The sequence below is a fragment of the Pinus tabuliformis genome, chromosome 5_2 (genome assembly GCF_031772625.1).
Source record: "Pinus tabuliformis cultivar Carrire ecotype Pingquan chromosome 5_2, CPIR1, whole genome shotgun sequence".
Classification (NCBI taxonomy): domain Eukaryota; kingdom Viridiplantae; phylum Streptophyta; class Pinopsida; order Pinales; family Pinaceae; genus Pinus; species Pinus tabuliformis.
This window is the reverse complement of record NC_142306.1, coordinates 61,088,248-61,105,651: the sequence shown is the minus strand read 5'-3', so window position 1 is coordinate 61,105,651 and position 17,404 is coordinate 61,088,248. Positions and strand designations below refer to the sequence as shown.

General features: G+C 38.3%; 1 pseudogene; it reads right to left on the bottom strand.

Moving 5' to 3' along the window:
* Positions 1–15,316: 15,316 nt before the first annotated feature.
* The window catches only part of LOC149157543 (pyruvate kinase 1, cytosolic pseudogene), a 128,911-nt pseudogene continuing 126,823 nt past the window's right edge, over positions 15,317–17,404 (bottom strand).

Below are 17,404 nucleotides of genomic sequence, written 5' to 3'. Positions count from 1 at the left end.
TCTGAGGAGGTGCCTCACCCACGAGGAGGCCAAAAAAGTCCTGAATGATTGCCATTCAGGCGTGTGTGGGGGGCATCAATCTGGTTACGCTACGACACAAAATATTTTACGAGCAGGATACTTCTGGCCAACAATGTTCAAAGATTGCATAATCGTAGTTAGAAGTTGCCATGCATGTCAAATCTTCGATCGAAAAACCAGAATACCACCCGCACCTCTACAACCAGTAGTTGTTGTTGGGCCATTTGCCAAATGGGGCATAGATTTCATGACATGTAACCCCACCTCGGCCGGGGGCATGGGTATATCATAGTTGCAGTAGACTATTTTACCAAATGGGCCGAGGCAATGCCTAAATTAAACAACAGTGGCGAAATGGCTGCCCTCTTATTTTTCAATCATGTTGTCTCCAAATTCGACATTCCACAGGCCATAGTCATAGATCATGGATTGCATTTTCACAATCACATGATGGTTGAATTGGCTGCCAAATTAGGGTTGTCGCACGATAGCTCTACTCCATATTATCTGCAGGCCAACGGACAAGTTGAGGAAATCAACAAGGTCCTGAAGCGGATGCTGCAAAGGATGATTGGAGTCCATAAAAGGAGTTGGCACCTGATCCTATACTCAGCCTTGTGGGAATACCAGACATCAGTGAGGAATGCAATCGGGTTTACACCCTTTCAACTGGTGTATGGCTTAGAAGCAATCTTACCGGTTCGGTGTGAAATCTCATCCCTCAAACTCGCGGTCGACCTTCTCCCCGGAACTTCAGAAGAGGAGGCTCGTTTCTTGGAACTAATCTAATTGGATGAAACCCATTGTGATGCCGCTTTGGCTAATGAAGCCCATAAGAAACAAGTCAAGGCGCAGTTCGACAAGAATGTCAAACCCCATGTCTTCTCAGAAGGTGACCTGGTCTTACTTTATGATCAGGAATCCAATAAATTGGGAGCAGGTAAGTTCAAGTCCTTATGGATGGGCCCCTATATTGTTAAACGTGTATTAGCAAAAGGAGCCTACAAGTTAGTAGATTATGATGGGATTCCACTAGTGCAACCTTGTAACGGGCTGTACCTTAAGCGTTACTATGATTGACTCAAGATAGTGACCCCTATGCTTTTGTTACATTTTTGTTTTCGCTAAGGGTAATTGTTTTGGTTAAGTGATCTGCTTTTACGTTTGTTGCAGATGTCGGACCTATTGGAATCATTTGTTGGATATGCCGATGAAGCGAGTCGTAGTTCGCGGAACCTATCTTCTGTGGCTGGGCCATCTTCGATCCAAGTGGTGAGTTAGTGAGTTTCAGAGGGGTATGTATTGGTCAGTCAACGAACAATATTGTTGAATACAGTGCATTGATAGAGCTCCTCTCTGATGCCATTATGCATTGCATATGCCGACTCTTCGTCAGGCTAGAGTCACAACTCGTCATCCTACAACTCACTGGTATCTACTCCGTATGGAATCCAGCTATCTATCGCATGTTCCTAAGGGTCAACATTTTGGAAAGGCAGTTTGATTCTATTCAATATTAACATATTTCCAGAAACTTAAACACATTAATAGACTCATTGGCAAATTATGTGTTAGATAGACATTTACAACATATATAAAAGAAGCATTTCATCAAATATTTGCATCAAGATCACGTAACTCAACCAAAATAAAGCTTCGAAAATAAAAAATATATATATAACTATTTATGGTTCATACATAATGTTCTGTAACTAGGAAAAAACCTGTCAAATGACATAAAACTTAAAATGTTGGGGGGCACTCTAGTCTAATGATGCTGGTGATAACAAGTCACCGCTTGTGCAATCATACCTAAAAGCCTAGTCCATCGACTCGGCATGCCAGTGGTATGTCCCTGCAACCTCAGAGGTAGCTCGTCGGTCCTCACGTCCGAAATACCGAGAGTGAGGCATTCAATCTGATCCTGTAATGCTGAAATACTCTCAGCCACATCAAGGTCTCGAAGGATAGCCCTCCCCACAGCCTCTCCTGCTGGAGTGGTAGCTAGTACTCTCAGACGTACTGCTGGCTGAACTGGTCCAATATCTACATGAGCACATGAGTTTTGATTAGTCCTGATAGAAGAAAGCACACAAACATTATAAAAAGAAATGATAAACATATATATGGTTAGAGAATTTACCGATAGCACCCCACTGCTCACCAGCCGGCAACACCGAATCCGGGTCACCCCAGAAATCCATACCAGCATATGGATACTCAGAAAAAACCATCTCCTAGCAGTTGAACCACTCGAAGAAGGTATCAGAAAAGGAAACCTGGGACTGACCAGCATGTCAGGCCATAAGGTCAACCCATCTCTACATCTGTGGCTCAGTCGGTGGAGGTAAGCCAAGTGAAATGTATTGCGGCTGCATCAGTGGGATCTTTTCCAAGGCAAAAGCGGTCAAAATAGAACAATAGCCGAAGTTCTTGGATTTTCCGCTTTTTACCTTGGTCGGTTGTTCTTTCATCACAGGGAGTACTGCGTCACACCAGTTGAACACCTTTGGTTCAAGGCATTCCAAGGCGTAGTGCATATAAGACTTGTTAGCCATGTGAAGAGTCGCACTACCAGCCAGTCTAGCAAAAGTGAACAGAATGGTCCTCAAGGACTGATCGTTAACATCTCGGATGTTGATCTTGCCATCCCTACTCGGCTGAGATCCCTCTCTGCAATACCGGTGAATATAATCTCTCACGGATTCGCCACCATGAGTGGAACCTGATAATGAAATAGGGGCACCATGCCTCGATAAACCGGTCAAAAATAGATGTCCATGACAGTCAAGGGGATAGATTTTCCTCTGATCTGAAACACGTGGTTGGTAGGATCCCATGCATCGAGAAGATATTGCAACAAATTGATTTGTTGTCTCATGCTAGAGATGCGGAAAAACTTGAACAGGCCACAGTTCCGTAGTGCAGTTACCGTAACCAGATCATGTAAAGCAAGCATGTCCTCTTCTTCATGCTCACATTCTCACCATGTAACAACCATTTTTCTTTGATGAATCTCTGCAAAACAAGCAAGAGAAGAGTCAGGGTCCTGATTTGGAAAAAAACAGGGAAAAATTCCATGAGAAAATAGTGCAAAATTTCCCTTCTCGTGCCCATCGCACCCCGAGCAGTGTACTGGGTGAGATGCATACTGACTAGCCAATAGCCAAGCTAGTATGCATCACACCTTTCGATATAGGAAGGGTGCGATGGAGCCAGGGATAATTTTTCAAACCCCAGAGGCTCAAAAAAACAGGGAAACATGCATAGAATTCAAAAGGAAGGAATGCAACTGAATAGCTCAGGTTTAGCTCCTACCTGGTCCAGATGGCACCGAGAATCATCCACATAATCTCCCAGAATCAGCTGGTGAAAATCAAGGGGGAAAAGCACCTCCAAAGCTCCAACAAACCACAGTTCAAATGAAATGGTAAAATGAGGGGTAAAAACCACTTTTAAATTACTTTTCACGTAATTCGAGTAAAATATTAGTGTTTTAGCTCAATTTTTAAAACATATATTGTTCATTTCTAATCATTTTGATGAAGCAATTGAATAGGCAGTATAGCCTTTGAAGGAACAAAGTGATTAGTGGTGAAATTAAATTGATGACCATTGGCACAAGCAGTTTTTATGCGAAGTTCAAGCTTGTTAAAAATTAAACCTTAGCAATGAGCAAGCGTTCCCCCAGAGTTTAAGCTCATTAAAAAATGAACCAATTTCCAGTAAATAACCATTGTGAATGCATTATGATTAGCTTTTGAGCCTTGGTCGTGTTCTTACCATCACCTCCACTCTGTTTTAGCCGATCATTCACCTCCATTTGATTATTTACCCCTTTTGAGGAACAGCTACGAAGAGTGATCCTGTTAGCCATCCTTGTGACACTACCATGATTTGCAAATTCCAAACCTTACATGGAATTAGCTGCTACCTGAAATTATCACTCGTTCCTCAAAAAATGAGTCTCCTTTAAGCTCTTTTCATCTGACTCGTAAAATATGAAAAGATTTCCGAGAAATTGGCCTCTCCAGCTCGTTAAAGCTACCAGAAGTGCTATCCCTCCTCTAGATTTTAATCTTTTTGGACCTGAGGGATTATTACACAAAAAGATCGAGCGCTTGTTTTGTTCGGCTCATTAAAATTACCGAAAATTCATCCCTTTCATATTATTTTATACTTTTTCGGACTTAAGGGATTATATGACGAAAAAGGATTATTGGAGTTTCCTTTACTTCCCTTTCAGACTCTCTAAAATTGAAAAGGACTGATTTATCTTTATCGTTAAACTCATTAAAACCGAATAGCGACAAACTTGTCCATACAGACAAGAACGAGTTTCACTGTCGCTAGGCTCGTTAAAACATAGTGACGGGTTTGCCCGAAGGGAAAATTATAGAAAAAGCATATGTTATCCTCCTCAAGCTTGACAAAAATAAAGAGGTACTGGTCAACAATGACTGGGGAAAAATTGGGAAGAAAACTTGAAGAAACGTTATTGGTAGCAATTCGCTCTTGAACATGACACTTTCACTCCACGTCCGAGTCGGGTTGGGTTATTCTGTTCATTGGTCATATCACCATTGGTCCATCACACCATCCATATTTGGGGTTAAGGCTACCAATCCATGTCAGTGTCACTGGTATGTTCAAGATAAGTCGCTCAGAGAATTCGCCTGTGTCTCATCCGCTGCAATACATTCACGCTCCATTCTTTCATGACCGCCACCATGAACCCTGTATCAGCAGATCGTTTTCGCCTCCAAAAATCATTTACTCCGTTCTGTGTCATAGATGTGGGATTCATTAAGGCCTTCCTATGACAGGTCGCTTCTTGTCGACATCAGCTCATTATCCAAGAAGTCGACTTAGGAACAACCCTTTCAGTACTTTGAAGCTTGCATGCCTCAATGGCAAGTTTCTCACTTCCAGTGACAGGTTTTACATCAATGCCCTTCGACTGAAAGATTTTGCGTGGGGTTCGAAACCAAGTCCTCTTTCACACCACGTGAATTGTATTGTAATACCTTGAGGGTCATCATCATTATTGGTGATTCCTCTCACGCTTGTTAACAGCTTACATTAGTGGTTGGTAATCAGGCGATGTCTTTCCATGTTTGACTCCAGAACATCTTTCACATGGATTGACTTGTACTTCGAGTGAAGATTGGATGAGTTTGAAGACCCTAGATCTAGTTTCATCCATTCGGGCTACGATATATTCAGGAAAATAAAGACATCAAATGTACATTGTTGTTGCACAGATGATCATCTGAATCAAAGGATGATGACCCTATCAGAATCATCAGCCTGCTGCACAGACGGTTGTCTGTCTTATGTACATGAAAGTGAATTTATAAAGCTGAGCATGGGAATGCCCGCCTTAGCTAGATCATGAAAAATATTATGAAGATAATGTATTGCATTGTATCTTATTACAGGTCGCCTTCCAGCTCCGAAAAACTTCGGATCCTCATGATAAAGAATTTCACTCGACATCAAAAGATTAAAGACCTCATGCTTTAGGGGGCAACTGTTACAGACATTTTTGGGCACTGCAACCCCAATCATACATGTCCATAAACCAAGGGCTCCTAAGTCCCTAAAAGTGTTGTTCCATACCCTAAAAGAACAACGTCAGCTGATTACATCATCTCCCAGAAGTTCTCCACAGGAAACTCCTCAGAACTGGTCAAAATTGGACCATACGGGTTGCTCAATGCTAAGGGTGTGATGCATCCCTCCTGCCCAATGTAAAGGGTGTGATGCATACTGAAAAGCCCTTCTTATGGTGCGATGAGCGAGAATGGAAAAATGGCAGAGATAGTTTGCGAGGTGGATGATCATAGAATCTTCCAGAAACTTCTCCTATGACACTTGCCTCTCTGAATTCACCCAGGGATGAGTAGGAGATCATCAATCTCCAAGTGGAATCAAGAACTATCAGAGAGAGGACACTAATCAAAATCCCAGAAGCTGACTCACCCCCTTGCAATCATCTATATATGGATCCCTCATCCCAGAGATCCAGAGGCTGGAATTTTGTATCTTGTAAGGAAGTGTTGTTGGTTTCTTGGTGGAACATCATAGTGTTGGGTGATCTAAGCTTTTCATGAGGTGAAGAAGGGCTTTCATGCTAGGAGGATGACGCTGGGTTAGAACAATTGGTTTTAATCCTCTTTGCTATTCTTGATATTAATAAAGCTATTCAAGTTTTCCTCCACATTCTTATATGTTTGATGACATATGCATTTGTGTGGTCAATATATATCTGGTCCTATATTGTTTGTGATTGTAGATCTTTGTTATTCGATAGTGTTATGCTGCTTTGATTACACAGGTGCTCTTTGAAGCTAGATAGACGAAGGCAAAGCGGCGAGGATCTGTCAGAAGGGAGAGGAACCAAGCAAGGAACTAAGCGCAAGACTGAGGTTGGTGTCCTTTGTTCCCCTCTTATCTACTTCTCATAAAGGAAAGCGAAAATAGTTTTATTTTGTTTGTTTCTAAGATAGCTACCAGTCTTAGTGGGAATAGCAGCTCCGAGTGGACACTAGATTTCTCGATAACAACCCCATACTTGAACACAATCTCTGCAACCAAACTGCTTCCTTTCTTGCATGAGTGGCTGCCATGTATTCTACCTCTGTAGTTGATAGTGCCACTACAAATTGTTTCTTACTCATCCAATTGACTGCACCTCCAAATAGGTTAAACACATACCCAATTGTAGATCTTCTTTGATTCAGATCTCCAGCCCAGTTTGCATAAACAAAGCCATGAATATCCAACACTCTGTCAAATCCTGGTCTTCCTTGGTAGCACAAACCATAATCACTATTTCCACGCAAATACCTGAAAACCTGCTTCACTACTGTCCATTGCTCCTTTCCTAGTTTTGACATAAAACTACTCAATACTCCCACTGCATGTGCAATGTCTGGTCTAGTATAGACTGTTGCATACATTAGGCTACAGACTGCACTTGCATATGGAACATGGGACATATCCTCTTCCTCTTCTTACGTCTTGGCACAATGTTCAGCAGATAACTTTACACCTATCGGAATAGAAACCTTCACCGGTTTACTATCCTGCATATTAAACCTCTGCAGTATTGTCTCGACATACTTCCTCTTGTTTAACCATAACTTCCTCTTTGCCTGATCTCTTTTAATTTCCATGCTCAAAATATAGTTTGCAGCACCAAGATCTTTCATGTCGAATTTGAAGGACAATTGGGTCTTCAAATCATGGATAATTTCTTTGTCATTTCCAACCAACAACATATCATCCACATACAAGACCAGATAAATAACACGGTCACCAATTAATTTAAATTACATACAGTGATCTGCTTTGCTTCTAGTGAAGCCAAGTCCCAATATAAATGTATCAAATTTATGATACCACATCCTTGGTGACTATTTTAACCCATACAAAGACTTCATTAACTTGAATACTAGTTCTTTCTTACCCTTCACTACAAAGCCTTCAGGTTGCTTCATGTATATCTCCTCTTCTAGATCCCCGTGAAGAAATGTTGTCTTCACATCCATCTATTCTACCTCAAAATCAAACACAGCAGCAACATATAAGAGTAACCTAATAGAAGTTACCTTGGGAACATGAGAAAAAATATCGCCAAAACCAATTCCCGACACCTGGGAATAACCTTTTGCTACCGACCAAGCTTTGTATATATCCACCTTTCCTTCTGCATTTGTCTTCTTCTTGAACATCCATTTACTGCCAATGGGCTTCCTTCTAGCTGGCAACTCCTCCAGATCCCAAGCCTCATTTTTGTACAAAGATGCCATTTCATCAACCATGGCCTCTTTCCAAAGTTTTCCATCCTCTGAATCTACTGCTTCCTTCGCAGTTCTGGGATCATCATCAGTAATAGATAAAGAAAACTTTGAACAGAAAGCATATGGACTATACCTTTCTAGTTGCCTTCTTTCTCGAAATGACCTGCTTACACCCGGAGTTTGTGGCTCTTCATCTTTTGATTCCTCCTCTGCTGTAGAGTCTGATTCTTCTTCCTTTAGCTAAAACTCCATCTTCTCAGGTTCCTTTGGTTGGAATTCATGTTTAATAACATCTTTCACCTCTCTGAACACCACATCTCGGCTGTACACAACCTTCCTTGTTGCTGGGTTCCAAAGCTTATAACCCTTTAAGCCATCCTTATACACAATAAAGATGCACTTTTCAAATTTACTATCCAACATGGTACATTTCTCCTTTGGAACATGTACATATGAATCACATCCAAATACCCTCAGATGTGAAAGAGAGGGTTTCTTACCAGTCCATACCTCTTGTGGAGTCTTATCCTCCAACTCTGATGAAGGTGATCTATTGACCAGGTAACATGTTGTCTCCATCGCCTCTGCCCAGAATTCCTGTCCTAACTTGGCACCACTGAGCATGCTTCTTGCCCTTTCCATCAACGTCTTGTTCATTCTTTCTGCAACTCCATTTTGTTGAAGTGTATATGGAGTAGTCTTATGCTGTGCTATAGCACACTTCTTACATAATTATTCAAATTCCTTACTGCAAAACTCTCCACTGTTATCTGTCCTCAACACCTTTATCTTCTTCTCTATCTGGTTTTCCACCAAAGCTTTAAATTCTTTAAACCTGTCAAATACTTTAGATTTATTCTTAAGCAAATATATCCATGTATTCCTTGAGAAGTCATCTATAAATGATACATAGTACACAAACTTACCCAGTGATGGAACCTTCACAGGTCCAAACACATCAATGTGCACAAGTTCTAATATCTGTTTTGCCCTCTTACTACCAGAGGGGAAACTCACCCGATTCTGCTTCCCATATACACAATTTTCACAGAATTCAAAATCTAGAGAGCTATTACTCTTACCTTCTACCATACCTTTACCATGAAGTATTCGAAGGCCCTTCTCTCCAATATGTCCAAGCCTTTGATGCCACAACATGGTCTTCTCTCCAGAGACCACTATATTTTCTGCTCCACTTTCAGGAACCACAAAACTGTTGCACCCATCAACAACAATGCTACCTTGTAGCTTGTACAGAGTTCCAGTCCAAACTGCCCGCATCAATACCAGTGCTCCCCAAACCATCTTGCAGGTATCCTTCTCGAACACTGTTTTTACACCTGCATCATCCAACTTGCTTACAAAAATCAAATTTCTGGCCAATGCAGGAATATGCAGAACACCCGAAAGTGTTCTAACCCTTACACCTTGCAACTTCAACTTTAGTTTTCCGCGACCAATGATTATAGCCTTCCTATCATCCCCTAAGAAGAAATAACCACCATCGTATTTCTCATACTCGTAGAACCACTCTCTATGGGGAGTGAAGTGAAAGGATGCACCTGAGTCAATCAACCATGCCTTATGATCTACATGTGTACTTGAAGAGGCCAAGTACACATCCCCACCTTCATCTGAGGTGGTTTTCACCTCTGCAGAAGGAGCATCATCAGATCCCTTTCCTTTATCAGGAGCTTTAGATTTACAATCCCTTTTGTAGTGCCCTTCCTTTCCGCATTTCCAGCACACCACCTTTATAGGTTTTCCTGGAGATTTATATCTCCCTCTAGATTTAGATCTCCCACTCGATGAATTATTTTTGTTTCTGTTCTGGGACCGCCCTCATACAGACAAGGCATCAACATTCTGGCTTTCCATATTTTTCCGTCTCATCTCCTCCGTCAGCAAGGATGAGTCCATTTCATCAAAATGCAAGGCAGTTGCATTGCTACCTATTGCAATAACTAGACTATCCCACAAATTTGGTAGAGAACACAAAAAACTGATGCACTTATCTTCATCTGAAATTTTAATATAAACAAATGCTAATTGACTTACCACAGTATTAAATGCGTTTAGATGTTCTGTTAGTGAGTCTCCATCTTTCATCCTCAGGTTATATACAACATTTTCTGCAGGAACAGTTTATTCACCAGAGACTTATATTGGTACAAAGTCCCTAACTTGTCCCACAAAGCCTTCACCGTAGCTTCCCCTGATACATTCAGCAATATTGAATCTAAGACACACAATCGTATTGTGCTCTTTAACTTCCAATCCAACTTCTTCCATTCTTCATCAGACACTCTCGTTGGTTTAGTACCTAGATCTACCACGATCCACTAATATTTATCCACCAACAGATCCTCCATCTTGAGTTTCCACAACTCAAAACTTTGACCATTAAATTTTTCGATCTCTACCTTTCCACTACTCACCATCTTCTTTCACCACTAGAATCGATCTCACATATCTCCCACTGAACATGGTCTACCACTGGCCCGAGCGAAAACCCTCAGTAACAAAGGCATCCCCCTCAAGCCAAAACAACTCTGATACCAAATGTAGGTTTTAATCCCATACAGAAATTACCAGCATACGAATTCTAAAACACAGAAAATAAACAATGCGAGAGCATAACACATAAAAAAAATATACATAGAGATTTTCCCCTGGATCCCAAAACTGGGACTACTAGCTTGATTTTTCATTATGTTCCTCTCAATGTTATAATACATATTTATACATGCTGAAGCATCCAATACCATGTACCGAAAACCATCATGTCCAAAACCATGGATCAAAAAACCATAGGTAGGTTCGCCCAACCTAATATAACACAACCCAACAATCCAAGATCACATGGAAGCCATTATTATTTAAATTATTAATAGAGTGATGAGACTTCCCACCTTATCATGTCTTTATTCATGGTTGTTCTAAAATAAAAACAATACCTCTTTACAACTGCTTACAACTTGGTACAAAATGTTTCCAAACAATGTGAAGGGAAGCTCAAACTTCACTTCGTTGACAAGGAACTAGGGAAATAACAAGAAAAGGTTGAGGATATTTGTGTGGATGCACATTCTGTGTCATCTCCAAATTCCATCACATGGGAGGATGATAGAAGTATCATGGATTTGACTATTACTTCACTAAGGCTTTCAAGTGTTAGTCACCAAAAACATACTCGAGAAGAGATAAAAAAAAGGCATTTCAACAATGAAGAAGGGAAATAGAGCACTAAATGAATCAACAATACAAAAATACATTGTTCTTAAAGACTTCGGAGTTAGGAGGGATATGAAAACTACCAATCTTGTCAGTATTCAGGGAAAATTAGAGTTTCTAGTGGAGCAAAAATAAAAATTTCCTTTGAGATATGGAGTAGCCTCTTAGGCAATACATTGACAAGACTTGCAGTGCCATATGTCCAGATGAGAAAATGGACGGATTGCTGGTATGAGGAAGCAAGGGCCCAATATTGTAGGTTTCTTCTATAGAATGACTATATTGGTATTTTGATTATCATTAGAGTCGCACAGTGGAAGCATGATGGAATTCCACTATGGAAATGATATTTTAGTGGATTGCTTCAACATGCGACATAGTTTTTTCAGAGTGACTGAGGTACACTATATTCTATTGGTGTAGCAAGGATTCTTTAGATTTTTTTGGGATCTTGGAATTGGCACACAAGTTCAGATTGCTTGAGAAAAGGTAACCTCAGGAAGGGAGGACTATAATATACATTTCCATATAGGGATATTGATTTAATTTTTCACTATCACTTAAGAATAAAAGAAAAATCATAAAGTGAAGGTGAATAAATAAAGATAAAGTATTTTATATTATTTTATTATTTAAACAATGTGTTGATATGGAAAAAAAAAGAGAGAATATTTTATTGATGTATTGATATGGTCAATGAGGTAAATGTTATAAAATGAGATTAAATCTCACTCCTTGATCATGCATTAGGTATTGATTTTTGATAATTATTTTACGAGATCTAGTAGCTTATGGAGTGAGGGGAGACCCTTGTGGAGATCCAAATTTTGGTGGTGGAACTATCCACCCTAGCTAGTGGCAATTAGTTTTGGTGGTGAAACATGCACCTTAGCTAGTCAAGTGGGAGAACACTCTAGGTTATTCATTGGTGCAAAATAACTAAAAGGGCCGAATTTATATATTTCCAGAAGATCGAGCTGTTGAAGGTTGAGTTGCAAAGGATCCAATAAAATTATTGAGGAATTATCCAACCAAGAATTCCTGGATGATTTATCCATCTCGTTCTCACAATTAAATTGATGTAATTTTCTCTCATAATAATAAATAAAGTAGCTAATATTTTGTAGCTCTGTGTTAATTTATTTATTTGCTAAATTTCTTGGAAAAAATTTTGGAGTGTATTTTCTAGGGTTTGTTGTAAATTATTTGTAGCTTTGTGATTATTGGATTTTTAATTGTTTAAATTGGTTGAATTCCCCAGCAAAAATCAAGACATGTTTTCTCTGAAGAAAATCTATAATAAAAAATATAGGAATTTTAGATGAAATTAATTAAAGGGATATTATAGTGTTTTATTTTAATATTTTACATAGGAAGTGAAAAGGGCTAAGCAATAAACATATTCACATTGCAACCAATTCACCATTATGTTAATAGGAGGGACCACTCTCTTGTGATTATCTCTATTGGCGTCATGATCATGGCATATTGGAGCTTATATGTTGTTGTGGTCCATTTAATCTTCCATTTTGTATGAGGATTGCATATGTTATTTTCAACACACGACCCCGTAATTTTCAGTGTAGTGTGATGATTCTAACCTTCCAAAGGTTGGAAATTTGGTGGAAGCTACTTATGTTGTGCTTCATGTTCTTCTTAGATCAACTTAGCCCTCTCTTGTTGTATGAGGAATTTTTTGGCTTGGAAATAGGGCTATGTGACATGATATTTACATGATTTGTTTAATGCCATATTAGTAAAGAGTTCCTGGCATTTTTTTGGAACCTAGACATCATGTCCAACAGTTGAAGAAATTTCTATCTACAAGAAGTTTGGCAACACAAAGTCTACTAATTGTTAAAATTATTGTAATTTTATCTGTATAGATCCACTTTGATGTGATCATCTTGAGTCATAGTTGAGAGGCATTTTTCCTACTTCAGGGCTTAGACATCATAGCAGGCAAGAGATAGGATGAAACTTGGAAGAAAATATGGTGATTATTCATGCCCGGAGACAACAAACGGATACACTGGATGAATTGGAATCATGTAGCATCAGATTAGAGAAGGAATATTATCCTTTGATTCATTAACCAACTCAAAAAAGGGATGTCTACCTAAAATAGTAAATGATCCAACTAAGTGAAGTCATATTTATGCATAAATTTTCTAGGGGAAAGGGTTATAATGATCTACAACTTGAGGTAATATATTTTGGCCTCATGGTGTGCTATTTGTAGTGTCTAAAACAACATATATATTTTGGTATGGTTTCAATTTCTTAAAAGGGGGAAACAAGCTTCATACTTTTGATTCCTTTGCTATTTCATTTTTTATTTTTCTATAATACAAGGGGTATGATTACCCGAGAATTTTATGAATTGATTTTAGTCCAAGGATTTGACACATGATCCTTAAATAGTGCTATGTAAATGTTGTTTTTGCCTACATTGGTCTATGCTTTTTGAAATGTACAAAATAGGGAATTATGAAGATATTGTAAACCTAATTCAGAGAAGCATATAAACCCTTGAAATATCAGTTGTACTGGTGCCTTAGTTTAGATTCATTTACCATTTCTTTGGCTATAGGAAGCACCCAGACACATTTTTATGAAAAACACCTTTCTTTACCTTTCTTTACAACGAATATCATTTGATAATGCATCAAACCAAACCTAAAAATGTAGCTCCAAGGCACCTTAAAACAAATATAATTATGTTACTGTGCTCTTTTATTTGGTTTTACTATTGTATTAAAAATTAAGCTAAATCAGATCAACCTATTTAGGTCGAGCATCATATTGCATGGAGAATTTGGCTTACTAGTAGATGTTGTAAAGGAGATGACATGGTAAAATGCATGGTGTGAGAAATGCCCCCAACTATTTTGATTAGTATAGGTGTTCCTAAGGTGAAGTAAGATGAGATCTATATTTTAAGGGGTTTGGAATATGGAGGTTGTTCTAACAACGCTTGACATATCTTTGCACAAAATCCAAACCAGATCCACTTTGTGAAGAAGAATTCCCAATTTCTAAAGGATAGTTTTGGTGGTTGTAACAACTTTTGGAACACATTATAATGATATTGTTATCTCTTTGGAGAGCTATGTTGTACTTGTTTCCCGTAGGCAATCCTTGGATGCAAAAACCATGCTAGGAAACCAACTCAACCAACCTTTAGGTTCAAGTTGGCCCTTGAACCAGAGGGGGCTCCCTTAGTTGTTACAAGGCTTTGTTTAACACTATTCACCTGTCACTAAACAACAAACTTTGAAGCACAACATAAACATTTATGGTTTTAATTGGGCGGTTGATTATGATTTCACAATCCCTGTTCATAAATAAATACCCCTCTTACAGAGTCCTTCCTCAAAGTGTCAGCTTCTAGCCTGACATAATAACATGATTTATAAATAATTTGATAGAATAATAAAGATATTCTTGATAATTAAGCAATCAAACTAACTACTTAATCAATCAGGGATATTTGGATGCGTGTAGAAAACTTCTACAGTCCAAGAAAACACATTGCAGAGGATGACATAAGGCAATAATTATTAAATATGTAGAGGAGCTATCTCAAACAAATAGTATAATAAACTGGTCTCTTTAAATTATTATAATTTTGCAGGGTATTCCAAAAATATTGATACTCAATCTATTCTTACCCATAATCTTCTATGCAAACTTGAACATGTGCAGAAAGAGAGTATGAAAGTACTAGAAAAACAACAAGAAACACATGTTTTGCCATAAACTGGAGCCGAAAGGCTTTGATTAGGAATTCCATAATAAAAGTTTTACAAAGTTGACATGTCCTTGGCATCAAAAGCCAACCCATTTACATTACAAATGAAACAATATATAGACTAAATCTGTCCTAAATTGTTACAATAATCCTGTAATAAAATCCTGAATATTATACTAAAAATAAAACAATCTCTGAATAGTCTGCAAGAAATTTAGAATTGTTTGCAAACTCCCTGCTTTATAATTTGGAATTCGTCCCTAATCTACTTATTTTGTGCTAAGAACATGGGAATTGTGAAACTATTCCTGAAGATCTACCCATTTCTCAGGTTTATGTACAGTATGAGAGCTCTTAGATTCATTGAACGTTCACTTTCTTTGCTTACAAATTTCTATCCCATTATTTCATCGAATCTTCTGTATGAATTCATATAATCAAGCTTTGAGGCTGTCAAAGACACCTCCTCTCCTTGGTTTTTCATTATGACTCACATAAGTCAGAAGCTTCTCAAAATAATTAATTCTTTGAGCCCTATTATCTTTTCAACTGATGAGTCAACAACTTTTTGAAACACAACTATACGATCATGAGGCTTAAATATGCCTGTTGTTTTTCCATGATCCAACACTATCTTCAATATAGACTCATTTGTAGCACTTGTAGACTCAACCACGTGTTTAGGGTCTGCTAACATAAGAAAAATTCTTCTGACAGCAAGGCACTTCCTTGCCTGAAATGCTCCAGTAAAACTCCATTTTAACCAATTAGTTGTCAACCATGGAATGAAAACAACTAAACTGGTATAGTAGGCCTATATTTTTCTATCAACCTTGGAGGATGTCTAGATGATATGAAAACAACTATAACAAAGGCCTTCAATTTGATTGTTGAACGTACTGTAGATGATGCAATTGATTCCAAATGTGTCATTGATTCTCCCACATATTTCACAGTTTTCTTGAAATAAGAAGCCTTGTTATGAACCTTCTCTAATTCTTCCTATATTTTTTTGACTATTTAGATCCCACATATGTAAAGACAAAATCATGATTACCAAATGAAACAACTTTTTTCATTAATTGCAATGATTTCTCTTTTGTTTCATCCTTCACAATTGTAAGGACCATAGGCCTTTGGTCATCCTTTAACAACTTCAAGTTTCATATCTTATAGGTACACATAGTGGTAGCAAATTTTGTTGGATAAACTCTTGCAAACAATCTCCTTCAAAGGGACCATAAAATATGTATTCCTCCTATCTTTTGGGTGAATGACCAACAAAGTTGGCTTCTTGTCAAAATCATATTGCACCATAGATTCATCTGAAATTTCCTTTGCTACTGAGAACCATGCTCTTTGCTTGTACTGCTTCCCAAAATCTACCACTAGGGATTCTTCCATGCCAAAATCAATAAATATGGGAAATTTGTATCAGACACTTTGATAAATTCATTAACTTCAACATTTGAGTTTAGAACAAAAAAAATCTAGAGCAACATATTTTTTCTAGATAAGGAACAAGTAAATCTGCTTTCCGTGGGCTTGAGTAATCTGTAGGGAAGCAATTGTTGAAATACTTCAGTGTTGGATATACACTCACATCATATTTTGAAGCAAGACTCTTGAACTTATCTGCATAAATAATCTGGTTTGAAATCACCAGGTCAAGACATAGAAAATTCTCCAATTTCTTTTCACCATCACCAAATGACAATAGGCATGAATAGAATTCCCTGATCATTTCAATTGATAAGGCCGACAAAATAAATTGGAATATTGTGGACTACAAATTTGATTTCTAGTTGCATCTAGGCTTTTGCAGCTCGACAAAGATGGCATATTTGACTCATGCTCATTCACATAAACTAGGTGTAGATAATCTGTTCCACAAGTCGCCAAAACTAGAAGCTATAATCTTAACATTTTCTAATTGGAAAGAGAAGCCCATGATTGAACATGACTAGCTTCATTTTCAATGCCTCACAACTGTATGAAGACATTGCTTGATCATGAAATTTGGGTATATACCCTTGAGAGAACTGAACAAATCTCCCAAACGACTCAAATTTTTTCAAAAATTCCTACATGAGATATAATTGATGTCATTATGCAAAAATCCCATGCCATGGATTTTTGAATTTCATCTATGTTTTTCCGGAAATGGAGTTTGAAATTCATTGTCTGTAGATGTCCATGAATTTTTGGTCCACTGTTTTCCTGAAACCACAAGTGGATTTCTGAGGGGGTCTCTACTGTAAATGGTTTTGGACGTGGGGGGCCCGAAATGCACATGAATATGCTCCGTGGAAAAGTGTTTTTTTTTTAAACAAGACTTTGGAACCCACCCCCACTGTTAAAAATCTCGGATGACCTTGGGGGGTCCGAAATAGAATGAAACCCATTGATTTAGTATTGAAAACCTCCGCAATTAAAAAATCCCTGGACATTACGCTTGCCCTTCCTCATATTGGGGCTTGTTGTTTGATCTTTTTACTTGCATGGCAGATTGGTGAATGCTGAATTTGGGATTAGGATTGACCCAAAACCTTTTTTAATAACATAACTTCAATTTAAAATAAATATT